Raw genomic sequence first — 21,620 nt, 5'->3', positions numbered from 1 at the left:
GAAGGGTGCATGATAAATATCCACCACCATCATCATCGTTACCTGAGTTTGCCACTGTTTTGAAGGAAGAATTGTGTAAGATTCACTTGCAAACATAAAGGGCTTGTATTTATCCAATCAGAGACGACTGGGAGCTGGTTTGAGAGTCAACAGTTTCTCTGGACCGTATGAATCATGGTCAAGTTTTGCCTTTTTGATTTTTTCATATTTTTGTCCATCCCCTGTAATAAAGAACAGATTTTATCTCTTCCTCAAATATTGTTAATAGAGTACAAATTAATATTTAGAAATAAAAGAAAAAGGACTACAATTAAGAGTTGAGACTTTCGATTGATGTGAGCCGATGCCGAAATACTAATAAACTACGAGCACAGCAGCGTAAACTGCATTGGAACCTTACAGGTTTCGCACGTGTTATGTCTTCCTCGCACGCTATGTGGTTCTTCAGCGGATACGGGAGCGAGGGACAGATGCTGTTCATGAACAGAGACTTCAGATACTAATTTATCTGGCGGCTTACGTATTTGAAAGTGCGGCCGACCGGTTGGGCAGCCGATACTGCACCACCCATGGTAGCTAACGAAGCTAATTAGCAATTTCTCCATGACTGGAAAGTGCCGCTGCTCTGCAACACTGTAATGAATTTATAAACATCCATTCTTTTTGCTAAAGGACTTTCATTTTAGTTCACAACCGATTGCGCCTTTTGTATTGAAGCCACGGTCTACAGGTATCTGAAAATTGTACATTAACGCCTTAAACGGGCCTCCTTCACGGCTGTTACGAAACTAAGTTCCACAAGGGCCTTCATGCAACATAACGGACTCTTTCCGTGCGAAGGAGTTGAATTTGGCAGATCGCAGGCGCCATCTGCTAAGCGCTAAAGCTGGTGAATATCAGTGTGCTATCGGACGCACTCAGGCCGCATCTGTCCTGCAAACGTCTGCATTGGCCGAAAGCAAGAAAAATGCAGTAACAATGACGTAGCGGAAAACTCGTCGTGTAGTACCATAGTAGTCGCGGGTGGATAATGGCCTCCGTTACAGGCAGTACTGCGAAATACGTGAAATAATATTACAGACGGACATTGCAAACATGTAGTACATAGTAATCAATTTAAATGGCTATTAGACAATGCAATAATAGAATGACCACTGACAACTGCTTCTCGATCCGACAACTGTGTAAAATGGTATTCGCAATGGAAGGCAGGAAAGTAATTATCACATTTTCAGAACCAAGATATCGTTGAACAGCTGGTGGTAGAAGCTATCAGTTCAGTTACTCAGAACTGCAAAACGACTTACCAAACTAGCGTAAAACCGCGAAGTATTATGCTTACGCTATTAACTAGCTCGTAATCAAGTAGCATAACAAAACTTGCTGATACCCAACAGAATGTGAAGCTAGAAGCATTATAGTATCATAACACGCTTTAAAAAGACCTAATATGACTAAAATGTCACAGAAAAAATTGATAAATAATCAGATTAAAGCTAAATATGTAAATTACGTTGGACTGGTGGGAGATATCGCAGATCAGGAAGCTTCTGTTGAAGGAGGAGACAATTTCCTACAAGAAAGACACTAGGCATACTTATGTATCAAATGACTTACGTAGAATGTTTCTTCTACATGATCAATTTACGTAGTTATTGAAAACATTAAAAAACGATCTGATGTACCAACTGACGCAGGATCTACCAGTTACTCATGCTTCTTTCTTTTGATACCGTGCATATAGTGCCATTTACAACAATTGTGAATGATACTTTATTCAAATAATTTGCATTGCAGAGCTAATACGTGCTCTGACGCAGATTTGTGACGTCATAAACCAGGGAGGACAGCTTATACGCAGGAAGCTACGCCGAATGAGGGCAGTTGGCTCTGCGGAACAGTAGAGAGGGAATCCTGCGGAGGTAGCAGTGCTTGTTGGTGGATGCAGTAGCAGCGGAAGTTTCGTACAATGGTTCTGGCGACGTATCAGCCGCCTTAGCTGGTTTGGCCTACATTCTTAAGTTCTTTGGTACTTATAATTTTTTTGGCGTTAATCTTACGTACGTTTTGATAAAAAGTTATGCTGAGGAGTGAATATGCTCAGCAGTGAATAGCTCCAATGAACCATAATGTTAGTTTGATGACAGAAATGGGACTATGGAACTGTGCTGTAATTTCTATGAACTGGTTGCGCAGTTTTAGCAAAAGAACCTTAGGATTCAGCGGAGATGGTCGTTGGTGTTTTATCATGCGTCTGCTTGTACGAAGTCCAAGATCCGTGGTTTCTAATTATCGCACCGATTAATATTTAGTGGGATAAACACCTATGTCGATCCAAATTACTTAAACTGGTCCACATATTCACGGAAAAAACGTTTTAGATAGTCGCTGCTGCTGTTTTATGAACGGATAACTATGACAGTACAGGAGTGCCTCAGACAATGCAAAACTGATCCGCACGTTCATCTGTTCGGCCGGAATATGGTAAGGAGGTGATTTATGGAGTAGTAGCCATTCAGTATTTACGACTCTCGTCCCTCAGTCCGGTTTGTGAAGTCGTAACCGTTATCGTAGCGGGCGTCACGCGACAAATAAATGCCGGCTGTCGCGTTCGACAGCGCAACGGCGTGCTAGCTCGATTCGAAACGAACCTTAATGCAATTCCCTGAATTCTCCCTGTCCGATTGTTTCACAAAATTTGTAACGCGACTAGGTGCATTACGTAGACTTGTTCATGGACTAAGACAAATAGCTGCATTAGCTATAGGACCCATTCTTTGTTCTGTCACTTTTCTCATAATTCTATGTCATCTTCCTTGTAGCTTCCATTTTAATGGTTTGTGCTGGAGAGTAAGTGGCTCTGATACGCACGGCACATTCGCTATGCACCTATTATCATCCTATGAATGACTTTAAAGGGGTAAATTTCCCAACTTAACGAAGCAAAGCTTACTGTCAATTACAAGCATCATCAGTACTACTTCCTTACCGTCGTAGGCTGATCTCTTTTAGTATCCAAAAAGTTCGATTTTCTACAGGGACCACGTGCAAACATGGTTCCCGCCGATCCATTTCAGTCACCACTCTGCTCAAGCAACAAATATTTTCATTTTCTGTAGCGGATGAGTCCCTTAAGGCCACACAAAATTAACATTCTTTGAGCTTTCTACTAGCCCATGTAAAACAAGTGAGTGTCGCCCATGACTGGCGTTTGGTCCTTTCTTCTTATTTCTCGAAACCCCATGGTTGTGGGATTTTCCTGACTGGGTCTCGCTCCTGTAAATTTGGCGGTCCTAATTGCTTAAAGTTGTTTGCCTTAGCCAGATCTGATTGATGTTTGGGTCTATTCTTTCTAATCGTCCCATCAACTGGATTGGTCGCATACGATTTAGAACCGTGATATTAGAAATTATACATCTCTGTATTTTGCTACTGGGTTTTGGGTGATATGTTGCGTCTTTTATTCTTAATTCTAACATTTTTCTCATAATTCTACGTTCTCTTGCTTATGATTGTTGTTTTAATGGTTTGTGTTTGAGAGTAAGTGACTGTAATACGTATAGCTCGCCCTATTTGCCCAAGAAATTCACAGTGCCGTAGACACTGGCGAGCAGATTGATGCCGTATTCCTGGACTTCAGGAAGGCATTTGATACGGTTCCGCACTTACGTTTAGTGAAAAAAATACGAGCTTACGGAATATCGGACCAGGTTTGTGATTGGATTCAGGATTTCCTAGAAGAAAGAACACAACATGTCATTCTTAACGGTTCAAAATCTGCAGATGTAGAGGTAATTTCGGGAGTACCGCAGGGAAGCGTGATAGGACCTTTATTGTTTACAATATACATAAATGACTTAGTTGACAACATCGGTAGCTCCGTGAGGCTATTTGCAGATGACACGGTTGTCTACAAGAAAGTAGCAACATCAGAAGACTCGTACGTACTCCAGGAGGACCTGCAGAGGATTAATGCATGGTGCGACAGCTGGCAGCTTTCCCTAAACGTAGATAAATGTAATATAATGCGCATACATAGGGGCAGAAATCCATTCCAGTACGATTATGCCATAGGTGGTAAATCATTGGAAGCGGTAACGACCGTAAAATACTTAGGAGTTACTATCCGGAGCGATCTGAAGTGGAATGATCACATAAAACAAATAGTGGGAAAAGCAGGCGCCAGGTTGAGATTCATAGGAAGAATTCTAAGAAAATGTGACTCATCGACGAAAGAAGTAGCTTACAAAACGCTTGTTCGTCCGATTCTTGAGTATTGCTCATCAGTATGGGACCCTTACCAGGTTGGATTAATAGAAGAGATAGACATGATCCAGCGAAAAGCAGCGCGATTCGTCATGGGGACATTTAGTCAGCGCGAGAGCGTTACGGAGATGCTGAACAAGCTCCAGTGGCGGACACTTCAAGAAAGGCGTTACGCAATACGGAGAGGTTTATTATCGAAATTACGAGAGAGCACATTCCGGGAAGAGATGGGCAACATATTACTACCGCCCACATATATCTCGCGTAATGATCACAACGAAAAGATCCGAGAAATTAGAGCAAATACGGAGACTTACAAGCAGTCGTTCTTTCCACGCACAATTCGTGAATGGAACAGGGAAGGGGGGATCAGATAATGGTACAATAAGTACCCTCCGCCACACACCGTAAGGTGGCTCGCGGAGTATAGATGTAGATGTAGATGTAGTACTTCTAGTTTATTCACTGTTACATGATAGTTGATTATGGAGTTCCAGGAAAGACAGTTTGAAACAAACAATTTTTATTAAGTAAAACGAGATTTATGTTCTCTCGCTTCTGGATTCTATGGCGTTATTTACGTAGCAGTGTTTTGTGAGCCATTGAACTAGGTACTTAAATTCTCTGACAGAGGATGCTTTGTCATTGCAAATTTTGAGCGCAGCTTGTGTTGTTACCATATTAGTCATCAGTTTATTTTGTTTTTCAGACGAAATTTGTAATCCTGTTTTCTTACACATTCCTGTAATCTTTCAAGTTCTTTTTGTCATCAGTCATGTGTTTCGCAACTAGTAGTATATCATCTGCAAAGGCTAGACAATATAGTGTAATGCTATTGCTAGATCTTGGCTGTGCGTTCAAAGGCACACATCACGCTCAGATCTGAGGCAGTGTCTGTCTTCATTTACCCATCTTCTATTTAATCACCCTCAACGCAGAACTTAAGCATTTGGAAACGCAAGACATTTTAGAGCCTGTAATCCCTACAAACTGAATCTTGCCATTAGTTGCAATAAAAAGACAAGTTATCCAGTGAAAACATGAATCAAATCCTAGAAAACATATTATCCACGGTTCTGCGTCTAGACGGAATTCTTACTGAATTAGAAGATCAAAAATATTTCCTATCGCCAATACTTGCCTTTAGTGTTCACTTGGCGATCTATCAAACCATAAATCAGATGACCTATCAAAAGCTGAGATAACTACCTTCTGCAGAGTGGACTTGCAGGAAGAGAGTCAATGACGTTCTGGAAGGAAAGTGGAACCTGCAGATTCCACTACCGTAGCCAACAGCGCTGTTTTACAGTTGGAGATCCATCCCAAGAAAATCCCAATCGCCAATCGAGGTGATCGGACAAACTACCGATTGTGATTAAATTTGGGTGGTTAAGTGACCCAGTGGCAACGGCCTTGCCGCAGTGGGTACACCGGTTCCCGTCAGATCACCGAAGTTAAGCGCCGTCGGGCGTGGCCGGCACTTGGATGGGTGACTATCCGGGCCGCCATGAACTGTTGCCATTTTTCGGGGTGTACTCAGCCTCGTGATGCCAATTGAGGAGCTACTCGACCGAATAGTAGCGGCTCCGGTCAAAGAAAACCATCGTAACGACCGGGAGAGCGGTGTGCTGACCACACGCCCCTCCTATCCGCATCCTCATCAGAGGGTGATACGGCGGTCGGATGGTCCCGATGGGCCACTTGTGGCCTGAAGACGGAGTGCTTTTTTTAAGTGACCCAGTGGAGTACGGTAAACTAATTCTGATGTTCTTTAGCCTAGGCATATGCGCTGCATTGTTCTGCTTGTAGATGCCATAGTACCGACGAGAAAGATACTGCATGTAGGGGTGGACGTGGTACGCAAGGATAAATACATACTTGTGTTGATCCAATGTGCCTTCCACAATGACAAAATCACCCAGGAGATGCCAAGAAAACATTCACCGGAACTACTCCGGCCTGGTTCCTTCCGACGATTGTTGCAACGCCGTACACTCCAAAGGCCATGTGCCCGATGGAGCATAAAATGTGATTCACCTAAAAAAGTCAGCTGTCGCCATTCGGCGGACGTCCAGTTGCGGTACTACATGCAAATCCCAGCCTTCGTCGCCGATGAACAGCAGTCAGCATGGTAAATGAATCAGGCTGCTGCTGCGGAGGCCCACACGCAGCAGCGTTCGATGAACGCTCGTTGAGGAGACACTGCTGATATCTCCTTGGTTCCTCTTGGCGGGCAGATGTTCAAAAATTGCACGTCTATTCGTCTTACACATTTCCGCAACCGCCATTTATTCCTGTAATCTATGGCCCGTGGTGCACCACACTTGTCTCGGCGCCGGTTTTGTACTTAGCCAGTTTGCCACGCACGGTATACTGTAACGACGGCGGCACACAAACGGGTTACATACTTAGCCATTTAAGAGATGCTTCCACCCTTTGTCCAAAAGCAAATGATCACGCCCTTTTTGACCAGATAAATTGCTCCGTTTTCGCATTCAGACGACGATCGTACTGTTTTCCACGTTCCCGTTTATATACCCTCCACTGTTTGTGCTTCAGTGCTTCCACATACTGTCTGTGAATAGTTATTGCTCTGTTGGCGTCGAACACAGGCGATGGTCACATTAATGTGGCTGGGCCGTGGTATTATGGTTTTAATCCTTATCAGCACAAGAGGCCACCGTTATCTACCATCACGTGTAGTGCAAACGGGGATGTATGGAGGAGGAGGTGATGTTGCGATATGGGAGTGTTTTTCGTGGTTAGGATGTGCTCCTCTTATTGTGCTTAATATGAACACATTTGACAACATTGTCTACTGCGTACAGCAGAGGAAGAGTTCGAAGGTGACAACTGTTTGTGCCAGCATACAGTGCACTCTGTGAGGCAACGGTTTATGAGCGATAATATTCCTGAAATGCACTGGCCTCCCCACAGTCCCGACTGGAACCCAATGGAACACCTATGGAATAAGTTTGGATGTCGACTTCGTTCAAGAATGCAGCGTCCACCGTGAGTATCTCCTCTTGAGGAAGAACGGGCTGTCGTTGTTCCACAGACATCACCGTCATTAAAAGTGTCTGCAGCAGAGTTCTAGGCGTTACAAACGCGAAGAATGGACACACGTCACTTTAATGTCCGCTAGCACGTGAACGGATACCTTCGACCAGATAGTGTATACATCCTTCCTTGAAGGAAGATGGAGTATGTTGTGGGTTGGCAGGAGAGCCAACACTGTATGAATAGAGGAAGCCGAAAGGCACGCGTTTTAGCTCACGCAGGATGGCGTGAGGTCTGGAACAGGACAAGGAAATTAGAATTTAGAAAAACGGACGTAGCTGGTGGAATACTTAACTTTAATCCATTAATGGTGAACGTCGGTCTGACGGTACATGCATCACAAGATCAATAGCAACTGATAATGGCGCCTCGTTAGGTCGTAGCAAATGACGTAGCTGAAGGCTATGCTAACTATCGTCTCGGCAAATGAGAGCGTATTTTGTCAGTGAACCATCGCTAGCAAAGTCGGTTGGACAACTGGGCGAGTGCTAGGAAGTCTCTCTAGACCTGCCGTGTGGCGGAGCTCGGTCTGCAATCACTGATAGTGACGACACGCGGGTCCGACGTATCCTAACGGACCGCGGCCGATTTAAAGGCTACCACCTAGCAAGTGTGGTGTCTGGCGGTGACACCACAGAGTACATATCGGGCAGTGGCTACTTACACACAATCAAGAATAAGGGATCAGATCAGATCAGAGTAAGGAACCCACAACTAAATCGTGACAGCGGTTACATCCTTAGCAAGGCGTGGGAACCCGCGATTACCCGGATTAAGAAGAAAAAAGGATATTTCCCAGAGTGTACCGACTTCGGTGGAGGAGGGAAGAAAACAAGAGCGGTGCCGCCAGACCCTCCTAAACGAGAAGACCTAGGACGGAGCGCCCGGACGGCGGGAGAACGGACGCTGTACCTGGACTGCGCGCGGGGTGCGGGCCGCACCGACTCATAGGAAGCGCCTGAGGGTGGAGCGGGAGGGGCATTGTCCTATATATACCTGGCGCCGGCCCACCGCGGGTCAGTACATCAGCGCAACTGATGCTGGCAACGTGGTCGATTGCCGAAATATTGTGACCTATGCACACTCACACCAGGCTGTTCACCCGAGATTTAGCCGGCCGGAGTGGCCGTGCGGTTCTAGGCGCTACAGTCTGGAACCGAGCGACCACTACGGTCGCAGGTTCGAATCCTGCCTCGGGCATGGATTTGTGTGATGTCCTTAGGTTAGTTAGGTTTTAAATAGTTCTAAGTTCTAGGCGACTGATGACCTCAGAAGTTAAGTCGCATAGTGCTCAGAGCCATTTTTGAACCCGAGATTTATTTCGTCAAGAGTGACAAACTCTTGCATACAGGGTGGTCTATTGATTATGACAGGGCCAAATATCTCACGAAATAAGCATCAAACGAAAAAACTACAAAGAACGAAACTCGTCTAGCTTGAAGGGGAAACCAGATGGCGCTATGGTTGGCCCGCTAAATGGCGCTGCCATAGGTCAAACGGATATCAACTGCGTTTTTTTAAATAGGAACCCCCATTTTTATTACATATTCGTGTAGCACGTAATGAAATATGAATGTTTTAGTTGGTTGGACCACTTTTTTCGCTTTGTGATAGATGGCGCTGTGATAGTCACAAACGTATAAGTACGTACAGGGTTATTACAAATGATTGAAGCGATTTCACAGCTCTACAATAACTTTATTATTTGAGATATTTTCACAATGCTTTGCACACACATACAAAAATACAAAAAGTTTTTTTAGGCATTCACAAATGTTCGATATGTGCCCGTTTAGTGATTCGGCAGACATCAAGCCGATAATCAAGTTCCTCCCACACTCGGCGCAGCATGTCCCCATCAATGAGTTCGAAAGCATCGTTAATGCGAGCTCGCAGTTCTGGCGCGTTTCTTGGTAGAGGAGGTTTAAACACTGAATCTTTCACATAACCCCACAGAAAGAAATCGCATGGGGTTAAGTCGGGAGAGCGTGGAGGCCATGACATGAATTGCTGATCATGATCTCCACAACGACCGATCCATCGGTTTTCCAATCTCCTGTTTAAGAAATGCCGAACATCATGATGGAAGTGCGGTGGAGCACCATCTTGTTGAAAGATGAAGTCGGCGCTGTCAGTCTCCAGTTGTGGCATGAGCCAATTTTCCAGCATGTCCAAATACACGTGTCCTGTAACGTTTTTTTCGCAGAAGAAAAAGGGGCCGTAAACTTTAAACCGTGAGATTGCACAAAACACGTTAACTTTTGGTGAATTGCGAATTTGCTGCACGAATGCGTGAGGATTCTCTACCGCCCAGATTCGCACATTGTGTCTGTTCACTTCACCATTAAGAAAAAATGTTGCTTCGTCACTGAAAACGAGTTTCGCACTGAACGCATCCTCTTCCATGAGCTGTTGCAACCGCGCCGAAAATTCAATGCGTTTGACTTTGTCATCGGGTGTCAGGGCTTGTAGCAATTGTAAACGGTAAGGCTTCTGCTTTAGCCTTTTCCGTAAGATTTTCCAAACCGTCGGCTGTGGTACGTTTAGCTCCCTGCTTGCTTTATTCGTCGACTTCCGCGGGCTACGCGTGAAACTTGCCCGCACGCGTTCAACCGTTTCTTCGCTCACTGCAGGCCGACCCGTTGATTTGCCCTTACAGAGGCATCCAGAAGCTTTAAACTGCGCATACCATCGCCGAATGGAGTCTTTGTTGAACTTCGTCCTAAAGTGTCGTTGCACTGTTATGACTGACTGATGTGAGTGCATTTCAAGCACGACATACGCTTTCTCGGCTCCTGTCGTCATTTTGTCTCACTGTGCTCTCGAGCGCTCTGGCTGCAGAAACCTGAAGTGCGGCTTCAGCCGAACAAAACTTTATGAGTTTTTCTACGTATCTGTAGTGTGTCGTGACCATATGTCAATGAATGGAGCTACAGTGAATTTATGACATCGCTTCAATCATTCGTAATAGCCCTGTAGTATCACGTAACATTCCGTCAGTGCGGACGGTATTTGTTTCGTGATACATTACCCGTGTTAAAATGGACCGTTTACCAACTGTGGAAAAGGTCGATATCGTGTTGATGTATGGCTATTGTGATCAAAATGCCCAACGGGCGTGTGCTATGTATGCTACTCGATATCCTAGACGACATCATCGAAGTGTCCGGACCGTTCGCCGGATAGTTACGTTAATTAAGGGAACAGGAAGTGTTCAGCCACATGTGCAACGTCAACTACGACCTGCAACAAATGATGCCCAAGTAGGTGTTTCAGCTGCTGCCGCGGCTAATCCGCACATCAATAGCAGACAAATTGCGTGAGAATCGGGAATCTCACAAACGCCGGTGTTGAGAATGCTACATCGATTGCACCCGTACCACATTTCTATGCACCAGGAATTGCGTGGCGACGACTTTGAACGTCGTGTACAGTTCTGCCACTGGGCACAAGAGAAATTACGGGACGATGACAGATTTTTTGCACGCGTTCTATTTAGCGACGAAGCGTCATTCACTAACAGCGGTAATCTAAACCGGCATAATATGCTCTACTGGGTAACAGGAGATGTACGATGGCTTCGACAAGTGGAACATCAGTGACCTTGTCGGGTTAATGTATGGTGCGGCATTATGGGAGGAAGGATAATTGGCCCCCATTTTATCGATGGCAATCTAAATGGTGCAATGTATGCTGATTTCCTACGTAATGTACTACCGATGTTACTACAATATGTTTCACCGCATGACAGAATGGCGATGTACTTCCAACATGATGGATGTCCGGTACATAGCTCGCGTGCGGTTGAAGCGGTATTGAATAGCATATTTCATGATAGATAGATTGGTCGTCGAAGCACCATACCATGGCCCGCCCGGATCTGGCGTCCCCGGATTTCTTTCTGAGGGAAAAGTTGAAGGATATTTGCTATCGTGATCCACCGACAACGCCAGACAACATGCGTCAGCGCATTGTCAATGCATGTGCGAACATTACGGAAGGCGAACTACTACTTAAGAGGAATGTCGTTACACGTATTGCCAAATGCATTGAGGTTGACGGACAACATTTTGAGCATTTATTTCATTAATGTGGTATTTACAGATAATCACGCTGTAACAGCATGCGTTCTCAGAAATGATAAGATCACAAAGGTACTTGTATCACATTTGAACAACCGAAATAAAACGTTCAAACGCACCTACGTTTTGTATTTTAATTTAAAGAACCTACCTGTTACGAACTGTTCGTCTAAAATTGTGAGCCATATGTTTGTGACTACTACAGCGCCATCAATCACAAAGCGAAACAAGTGGTCCAACTAAAACATTCATATTTCTTTACATACTACACGAATATGTAACAAAAAATGGGTGTTCCTATTTTTATAAAAAACGCAGTTGATATCCGTTTGACCTATGGTAGCGCTATCTAGCGGGCCAACCATAGCACCATCTGGTTTTCCCCTTCAAGCTAGACAAGTTTCGTTCTTTGTAGTTTTTTCGTTTGACGCTTATTTAGTCAGATATTTAGCCCGGTCACGATCAATGGACCACCCTGTATACAGAAAAGTGAAGTTCGAAGGCGCTCTGACGGAATCTATTCTTGTGTTCCGGCTAGCGCCCTTTATAGTGCGTTCGCTATTCAATTTGATGATGATCAACAGTGTGATGATGCAGAAGACAACGGAAACTACAGCATTAAAGACGCATAACTTGTATGCAAAGGAAATGTGGGCTGTAATTGAAAAACTGCCTTGTAGAACTCTCCATTAACAAATTAGTCCGAGATTCTGTGGTTTGGGAGAGAACATGAAAAAAAAAGAAAAAACCGATACGGCGACGTTCTACTAGTCTGGTCGTGGAATACCAAAAGTCTGAAAGAGATAGGGACGATGAAAAATGTGGAGCCGGCCGGTGTGGCCGAGCGGTTCTAGGCGCTTCAGTCTGGAACCGCGCGACCGCTACGGTCGCAGGTTCGAATCCTGCCTCGGGCATGGATGTGTGTGATGTCCTTAGGTTAGTTAGGTTTAAGTAGTTCTTAGATCTAGGGGACTGATGACCTCAGATGTTAAGTCCCATTGTGCTCAGAGCCACTTGAACCAAAAGTGTGGAAAGGGAAATGAAAAGGCTCACTCTAGATGCAGTAGAAGTCACCGAAGGGAAACGGAAAGAAGATAAGACGACTGTAGTACAATATCAAAGGCAGCAGAGTATTGTATATTTACTATCAGTCGCCCAAACAGGTCAGTAATAGGATTATTCCTATCGGAATCGACAGCAAACGAACGTCAAAAAAAAAAAAAAAAAAAATAGTTCAGGTACAAATGACGAAACAACAACTCGAAAATGAGGAGGTCGAATATACGAGGGCATTGAATAAGAAAAAATGTTCAAATGTGCGTGAATTCCTAAGGGACCAAGCAGTTGAGATCATCGGTCCCTAGACTTACACACTACATAAACTAATGTAAGCTAAATTAGGCTAAGAGAAACACAGACACCCATGCCCGAGGAAGGGGCAGCGGAATCCGTGACATGGCGCATCAAACAGCGCGGCTACTCCGCGTGGCCAATGAATAAGAAACTGTTGAGGTTCCGTGGATACTGAGAAAATCATAAACATGTACACATTCGATGATTTATCACATTTCACACTGGTACTGTTTACTTCATGTTAGCACACACACAATGAATATGGACGACACGGAAGTGAACAGAACAGCATGTAGCAAGAAAATTGTAGACACAGTCAAAGATAACACACACACATAGCTCGCCACATATCGATATCATTTAAATGGGTTTGACAAACTTTACACCCCCACTTCGAAACAGTTAAATGATTTTCTTAAAAAATATCTAGACCCAAATAGTTCAGGAAATCATAATGTTTTTCTTTTCTCAATCCTTTTCTCATTATACTGCAGGCATATCAGCTGTTTGTAAGTAAAGAATTTTTACAACTTTACTGGACACAGCTTCCCTTATATAATGATGTCGAACATCAATACGCTTCGACCTTTCATGATTTGAAGGATCAATAGACTAATTCAGGGCACTCTGATTATCATTAAATAATGTGACACACTTATTGTAACTTATCAGTTCATGTAACAAGTTACTTAAATAAATGGTCCTTGTGCTAGAAAGAGCAACAGTCTTTTGTTTTGCACTCTGCTGTGACACTACAGAAATACATAGCATAAAAATAAAACCGGTTTATGATTTTCTATCTAAAGGACAATTTGCCCAATCTGCATCTACATAACCACATAACTATAAATCTCCTTTCCTAAATTTTAGTACATAATTCTTAATTTCCTTCGGATATTTCAGAATTCTCTTAGCACATATCCAATGTTTTTTAGTACAAGAATTATTGAACTGACTTAAATAGCTCACACTGAAAGTGATATCTGGTTTTATAGGCACTGGTAAATACATTAAGCTACTTATTAGGGCTCGATAAGGTACATTAGTTTCTTTTTCATATAGAAATCAAGTTTATTTTCAATAGGAGGCTTAACAGTTTTACAGTCCATCACAGTGAACCTTCTCAATAATTGATCAATATGGTTCTCTTGACTTGAGGCTAGCACTCTTTTAGCTTTGTCAGATTTGATTTCCATCCCCAAACAATTTTAGCCATTCCTAAATCCTTTACTTCAAACTCTCTACGAACTTACTTAAACCTACTTTTCAAAAATTCAGTCTCACTTGAGTCATTTGAAAAAATAGAAAAGTCATTAACATATAAAGCGATCATAGTAACTAAGTTTAATTTTTTTTTGTGGTATTCAAAAAATTTAAAAACCTTTCTCACACCGACCTGATTTAGCTTCACTGATCAGGATAGTAAAAACATGCGTATGTTAAGGGAATTTTCATTCACACAGTTCAATACTGTTCTATCCTGATTAAATTGAGCTTAACTTAAATTCCGTAAGGCAGTGAAGCAATTTCGAAGTCTCAGTGCGACGAAAATTGTCAGTCGATCTCCTGAAAACATTTGTAATAATTAGTAACTTTCGGTGACCACATGGGGAAGACTGGAGATCTGCTGGTAAGACCGTGTTAGCCTATTTATTTGAAGTAACTGGATATCTTGAGCATACAAAACGGCAGGTTCGTCCAGTGTAAATCAGACGTTCCCCACTGATCCCGTGCAAAACAGCGTAGTAAGCAGTTAAATAATACGCGAACACACTTACTTTAGTTTAGTTCATGTATTAAATTCCTTCTCATACAGAATCTCATCAAGATGGCGACTAGCTCAACAATACATACATATACATCCTCCTTCTTTCACGGCTAATCGGCAAGCTCTCCTTCATTCTTTCATAAGAGAAAACATAGGTAGCAGGGAAGCTATTCCATGGAGTAAATGGACGCTCCAAGGAATAATAGGGCTTGAAACTACTTTGCATTGATAATCATCGTATATTAAAGTTTAGGAATCGGTAAGATAAGAAGAGATATTTCGAGATTTGTACTAAGTTATATAATTTGTAAAATTTCTAAAAGTATCGCGGAGAGACCGCTGCGTGAGACATTACATAAGCCTTCATCTTTATGTTATGTAAACAAACAAGGTTACAAATCAAATCTCTTGTAACCTATAAAGCTCAAGGCATCATCTGCTCTTTGATTCCACACTCTGGATGATTGCTTTAAACCGTACATAGCCCTTTCTTTTATCATTACAAAGATTTAATCCTTAGGGTTGTTGTAGGAAAATATCTTCTTTGATAATACCAATTAAAAAAAGCAGTCTTAACATCAATATGTGTAATGTACAGATCTAGTTCAACGGATAAAGCCATTAGAAACCTAAGTGTTGAATGCCTTTCCACAGAGGAAAGGTCCAAGCACAATCAACTCCAGGTTTCTGAGTGAATCCTCTTGCCACTAGTCTGGCACAATGCTGCACTTCACCTTTACTGTTGATGTTTTTTTCTTTTACACCCATTTACACTGCATAACAGTTGCACTTTTTGAAAGATTTGCCACTTCCTACGCATTTTTGTCTTCAAAAGCTTGTATCTCGTCATCCATAGCGCGTTCCCATTCTCCTGCATCAGGTCTGCTGATGGCCTCCTGCACGGTTGTTGGACCCGCAAGTTGATCTGAAGTTCCAGCAGAAAAATAAATCTTATAATCATGAAATCTTCTATTTGGTTTGAGCTGCCTTTGTGTTCTTCTAATATTTTTTATTTCATGTTCTTGTTTAACACATTTTTAACATCAGTTTCTTTCTCTGATAGAACTGCCTCTTTTGAGACAGCATGTAAGTCCTCTCTCAATACAACATCAGACTTCTCATTTTCTTCATCCTCCACTGAGGTGGTGATTTCTTCATTATCCTTTATTTCAGTTCCTGCATCATTAATATTTTCCATTATCGTCACATCTCAGCTTATCACTACATCATTTGTCTCAGGGTTATAGAGTCTATAGCCGTTTGTAGTATTGCTATATCCCACTAAGATCATTTCTTTTGCCTTTTTATCCCATTTTCTCCTCTTGACTTTGGGAACATGCACCATGACCTTGCTTCCAATTATTCTGAGATGACTTGCCAGTCCATACTCCCTAAAATTGAACTCACTCACCTATTTTGCAAATATACTGCATTATTAACAGCCTTTGCCCAAAATCTTTCATCAAGTTTACCATCAAATAGTAAACATCTTGTCTTTTCTACAACAGTTATATTCAGCCTTTCTGGCAAACCGTTTTGTTCTCGTGTGTTGCTATTGGATAACTGATGATAATACCATGTTTTTTCAACAAACTGTCAAAATTCACTCAACAGAATTTTTTCCGTTATCTGTTCTTTCTGTTTTGATTTTTCTTTCTTGCTGATTCCCCACCATTTTCGGAAATCCTTGAAATTTTTCAAAAGTTTTATTTTTTGTCTTTAGAAAATACACAAATCCCATTCGGGTGTAGCCATCTTCCAAAATGAGAAAATACTTTGTACCACCTAATGACATAACTTCCTTGGGTCCACACAGGTCTGCATGTACTACTTCAAGTGGTTTAGAGGCTCTAGTGCCTCCACGTGGAAAAGATTTATTTTGTTTTTCAACCATTCTTTATTTGCTGTGAGATGTACACTAGCACCTGAATCAATACACCAGTCACTTCCGTCAAAAGAGTCACTTATAAACACTGCACGGAAAACATTTGAAGTTTTGTTTCGTCTTGTTTCAATGTCACTGGTAGGACATTTACTTTTAAAATGTCCTCGTTTCTTGCATTAATAGCAAGCAACGTCGTTCCTGTTTTGATTTTCCACTGTATTTCCATTTCGGAGAGATAAGTTTGGTTTACTTTGCCAACTTTTGGCCCTAAAAGCACTACCAGCTCCGGTGACATCTTATTCCATGTCAAGAAGCTTACTTTTGATTGTGTCCGTTGTGGTTGGAATTCCTGAATGCTCAATTGCCATTATCATTGAAGAATATTTTTCTGGCAATCCTGCTAGCAATAACGAACCAAACCAGTCATCCTTAATAGAAAAACCTGTTCCATGTAATTTCTGATCATTATCAACTGTCTGGTTCTCATTTTTCTAGACGTGTTGACATCAGTGTTCTCAATAAATCGATTCTCCTCGCAAAACCAGAGTCGTCAAACATTGATTTCAGTCTCTTCCTCAAGTGCACTGTCGTTCTTGCTTCTCTTATCTTCACATATAAAGATGGATCAATCGTAATAATTATCTTTGCTTTGGTCTTTGAATCTTCCGATAAAACTACTTCTGAGACACATTTCACTAGTCCTTCAAGAATAAGCACATTTTCGATAGCGAACGCCCAATCTCCGTAGTTCACACGTCCTTTTAGCTTCGGCACATTAATTAGATAATTTGTCGCCATATTTGTCGAATCGAACAGTTCTTTGTGAACAGCAGCAAACAATGGACTTTCAATTACAACACGTGCGTTTTAATCAGCGATTCTTGATGCTTTTAACGATCGGTCATCTGGGTACCCGTTGAGGTTCGTGGATATTGAGAACATGACAAACATGTACACATTCTGTGATTTATTATAACATTTCACATTGTTACACTTTACTACATGTTAGCACATACACAGTGAATATGGACGAAGCGGAAGGGAACAGAACAGCATCTAGCAACGAAGATGGAGAAACAGCTCATAGCTCGACACGTATCGATATCATTTTAACGGGTTTGACAAACTTAACAGAAAATCAGCATGTAAAGAGAGAGAAAAACTGAATCATCAAGGAAGATTGTAACGCTATGGAGGGGAAAGAAACAGAAGACAGTGTTGTGTGAGAACACCAAAGGATTTCCGAAAGAACATCATTCAGAGAAACCCCATGATATCAAAGGAACGTAAATGCGGGAACTTGGGCAATGAGCTTATCAGTTTGTGCAACCAAGTTTCTGACAAGTATAGAATACACAAATATGGAAAATAAAATACGAAGATGTGTTAGATAGAAGACTATCAGTTTGGATTTTGAAATGGTTAAAGCAGAATATTTAAGATTTTCGAGGGAAAGAACCACGACGGAACAATAGAAACGAAGGACGACCGGAGATGCATACGAATTAAAAAAGGAGTAAGTATTTGAAACAGTCTCTTAACTCCAGGTAATACCTACTGATGACAATGGATAGCTGAATGCTGTGTCTGTCACCGTGATGTGGTTTTCTTCAAGCTGTTTGTAAAACCAAATTCTCGACAGGTATCTGGCAGCCGATAAGTTGAGGCACTGAGAACCATAAGGGCGAAAAGCACACCATCATCAATTTTCAGATTTTAGCATGCATGCACACTCGTTACATGTTTTTATCTGATGTGGAACCAGATTTATCTGTGCTGTAGCTGAAGTTTTATATCTGGAGATGCATGAATAGCTGTCTGTTTCTCTTATATTCACTTCCACGTTGTATTGCATTGTATTGTATGAAACCGGGGACCTACAGGGTGTTTCAAAAATGACCGGTATATTTGAAACGGCAATAAAAACTAAACGAGTAGCGATAGAAATACCCCGTTTGTTGCAATATGCTTGGGACAACAGTACATCTTCAGGCAGACAAACTTTCGAAATTACAGTAGTTACATTTTTCAACAACAGATGGCGCTGCGGTCAGGGAAACTCTATAGTACGATATTTTCCACATATCCACCATGCGTAGCAATAATATGGCGTAGTCTCTGAATGAAATTACCCGAAACCTTTGACAACGTGTCTGGCGGAATGGCTTCACATGCAGATGAGATGTACTGCTTCAGCTGTTCAATTGTTTCTGGATTCTGGCGGTACACCTGGTCTTTCAAGTGTCCCCACAGAAAGAAGTCACAGGGGTTCATGTCTGGCGAATAGGGAGGCCAATCCACGCCGCCTCCTGTATGTTTCGGATAGCCCAAAGCAATCACACGATCATCGAAATATTCATTCAGGAAATTAAAGACGTCGACCGTGCGATGTGGCCGGGCACCATCTTGCAAAAACCACGAGGTGTTCGCAGTGTCGTCTAAGGCAGTTTGTATCGCCACAAATTCACGAAGAATGTCCAGATAGCGTGATGCAGTAATCGTTTCGGATCTGAAAAATGGGCCAATGATTCCTTTGGAAGAAATGGCGGCCCAGACCAGTACTTTTTGAGGATGCAGGGACGATGGGACTGCAACATGGGGCTTTTCAGTTCCACATATGCGCCAGTTCTGTTTATTGACGAAGCCGTCCAGGTAAAAATAAGCTTCGTCAGTAAACCAAATGCTGCCCACATGCATATCGCCGTCATCAATCCTGTGCACTATATCGTTAGCGAATGTCTCTCGTGCAGCAATGGTAGCGGCGCTGACGGGTTGCCGTGTTTGAATTTTGTATGGATAGAGGTGTAAACTCTGGCGCATGAGACGATACGTGGACGTTGGCGTCATTTGGACCGCAGCTGCAACACGGCGAACGGAAACCTGAGGCCGCTGTTGGATCACCTGCTGCACTAGCTGCGCGTTGCCCTCTGTGGTTGCCGTACGCGGTCGCCCTACCTTTCCAGCACGTTCATCCGTCACGTTCCCAGTCCGTTGAAATTTTTCAAACAGATCCTTTATTATATCGCTTTTCGCTCCTTTGGTTACATTAAACCTCCGTTGAAAACTTCGTCTTGTTGCAACAACACTGTGTTCTAAGCGGTGGAATTCCAACACCAGAAAAATCCTCTGTTCTAAGGAATAAACCATGTTGTCTACAGCACACTTGCATGTTGTGAACAGCACACGCTTACAGCAGAAAGACGACGTACAAAATGGCGCACCCACAGACTGCGTTGTCTTCTATATCTTTCACATCACTTGCAGCGCCATCTGTTGTTGAAAATTGTAACTACTGTAATTTCGAAAGTTTGTCCGCCTGAAAATGTACTGTTGTCCCAAGCATATTGCAACAAACGGTGTATTTCTATCGCTGCTCGTTTAGTTTTTATTGCCGTTTCAAATATACCGGTCATTTTTGAAACACCCTGTAGAAACGACGGAGAGGCTTCGCCCCGCCGTATCCTCAGTGCTTCACAACCCCACAACGGGTCACAGCAGTCCACCCACCCCCACGTCGCCCCACACCGAACCCAGGGTGGTTATGCGTTTCGGCCCTCAGTGGACCCCTGCGGAAACGTCTCATACCATATGAGGGTAACCCCAAATGTTTGCGTGGTGGAATAATTATGGTGTACGCTTACGTGGGAACGGTGTCTGGCCAGCAATCGCCGACACAGTGTGAGGCGGAATAAGAGGAACCAGCCTTCATTCGCTTAGGTAGACGGAAAACTGCCTCAAAAACTACCCACAGGCTTGCCGGCACACCGGACCTCGACACTAATCCGCCAGGCGGATTCCTGCTGCGGACCGGCGCGCCTTCCCGCCCGGGAAGCAGAGCGTTAGACCGTACGGCTAGCCGAGAGGGCCACTTCCACATTAGTTCAAACGACAAAGAATAATTTTGTTGCTCTGCGCTGCTCATTGTTATCTAGGATTTCCGACATAAATTAGTGTCTACATCACTGATGGTTTGCCTACAAATCTGATTTTCACAAACATCTGTTTTTCTGAAAGGTTTGTGCCTGTGCTTTGGGTTGTTATGTTTCTCAGTGCTTCATTTAGTTGCTGCAGCTGCAGTTCGAAGCGAGTTACCAAAGTAGCGCCGGCAGCCTGTAAGAGCTCAGGTGTAAGTAGCCGCGTCACTTTTGCTTTTATTTCAAGACAAGGAGCACTGAAAAGCTTCCCATATGCTGTTATGGGCAAACACACAGCGCTACTACAACCTTCGAAAACACTTTTAACAAGAAAGAAGTAGAATATGCCAAGAAAACAGCAATAAGCGAGTACACAGCTTTGTTTAACACCACTCTTAGTGAGTGACAATTTGCTTTTGAAAGATATGGTAAGTTCAATGTTCTGTAATATGTGATAATAACCAGGAGATTAGGAAGATAACCTATCTTATGATGCCCCCTGAAGACTAAGCTTTGGAATAGTCAGAAGCTGTTGCCAAATGGATTAATGCGAAAAAGATGGCTTCTGTTGTTCGTGAAACTTTTCGTAAAGCTGACAAAGGGAAAAGATTACGTCCATAGTAGTTCAGCGTGCTGGAGGAAGATCGTGTAAGGGCGGAGACTCGTGCAAAGACCTTTCCGCGATGTCGTGGTAAAGTGGTCACGGCGTTGAACTGTAAAGTGGACGAGCAGAGTTCAAAACTCCTAACATTTATTTTAATTTCTTTTTCACAGCATTATGAACGTCCGTCCGGTCACTCAAGTGTTTGTTCTCTTTCTGTCTTTCTGTAGTCTTGGCAGCTGTCATACTATGCATTGAGTATATAATGTGAGTCATACGGTAAGAATACGTTACCATCTCAAGTTAACGTGATGAATAGCTCGAGCAGGCGAGATACTACGTAGACGCCTCACAGAAATGAAAACAACAAATAAACGGGTGAGAACTATTTACAACAGAGGAATTCAAGAGCCAAAACTTCCGAAACGGAACCCAATTTCAAAAACGTTGAAAACATATGTTTTGACAGAGCACAGGGAAGCTGTTGCTTTCATTTATTGCAGCTTATGTGGCAAACAATTATGTGATCATCATTTTCTTGGGAGTGATCACATTCACATTCATACGAACACCCAAATCGGGCAAAGAGGCGTATCTCACTCACTTACTAGGCATACGTACAAATTAGGTGCATCGGTAAGAGATCCCTACCATATGATACACGTACGGTCACAAATGCCGTGTACGACAC

General features: G+C 42.8%; 1 protein-coding gene and 1 pseudogene across 1 annotated transcript in view; one reads left to right on the top strand and one right to left on the bottom strand.

Moving 5' to 3' along the window:
• LOC126475150 (GTP-binding protein Di-Ras1) overlaps nucleotides 1-21,620 on the bottom strand; it is a 1,323,975-nt gene that overhangs the window by 1,289,064 nt on the left and 13,291 nt on the right. The gene's annotated exons all lie outside the window — the stretch shown is intronic.
• LOC126475833 (5S ribosomal RNA) lies at nucleotides 5,670-5,787 on the top strand (annotated as a pseudogene).

The sequence above is a fragment of the Schistocerca serialis genome, chromosome 4 (assembly GCF_023864345.2).
Source record: "Schistocerca serialis cubense isolate TAMUIC-IGC-003099 chromosome 4, iqSchSeri2.2, whole genome shotgun sequence".
Taxonomy (NCBI): Eukaryota; Metazoa; Arthropoda; class Insecta; order Orthoptera; family Acrididae; genus Schistocerca; species Schistocerca serialis.
This window is presented reverse-complemented; position numbering and strand designations above follow the sequence as displayed.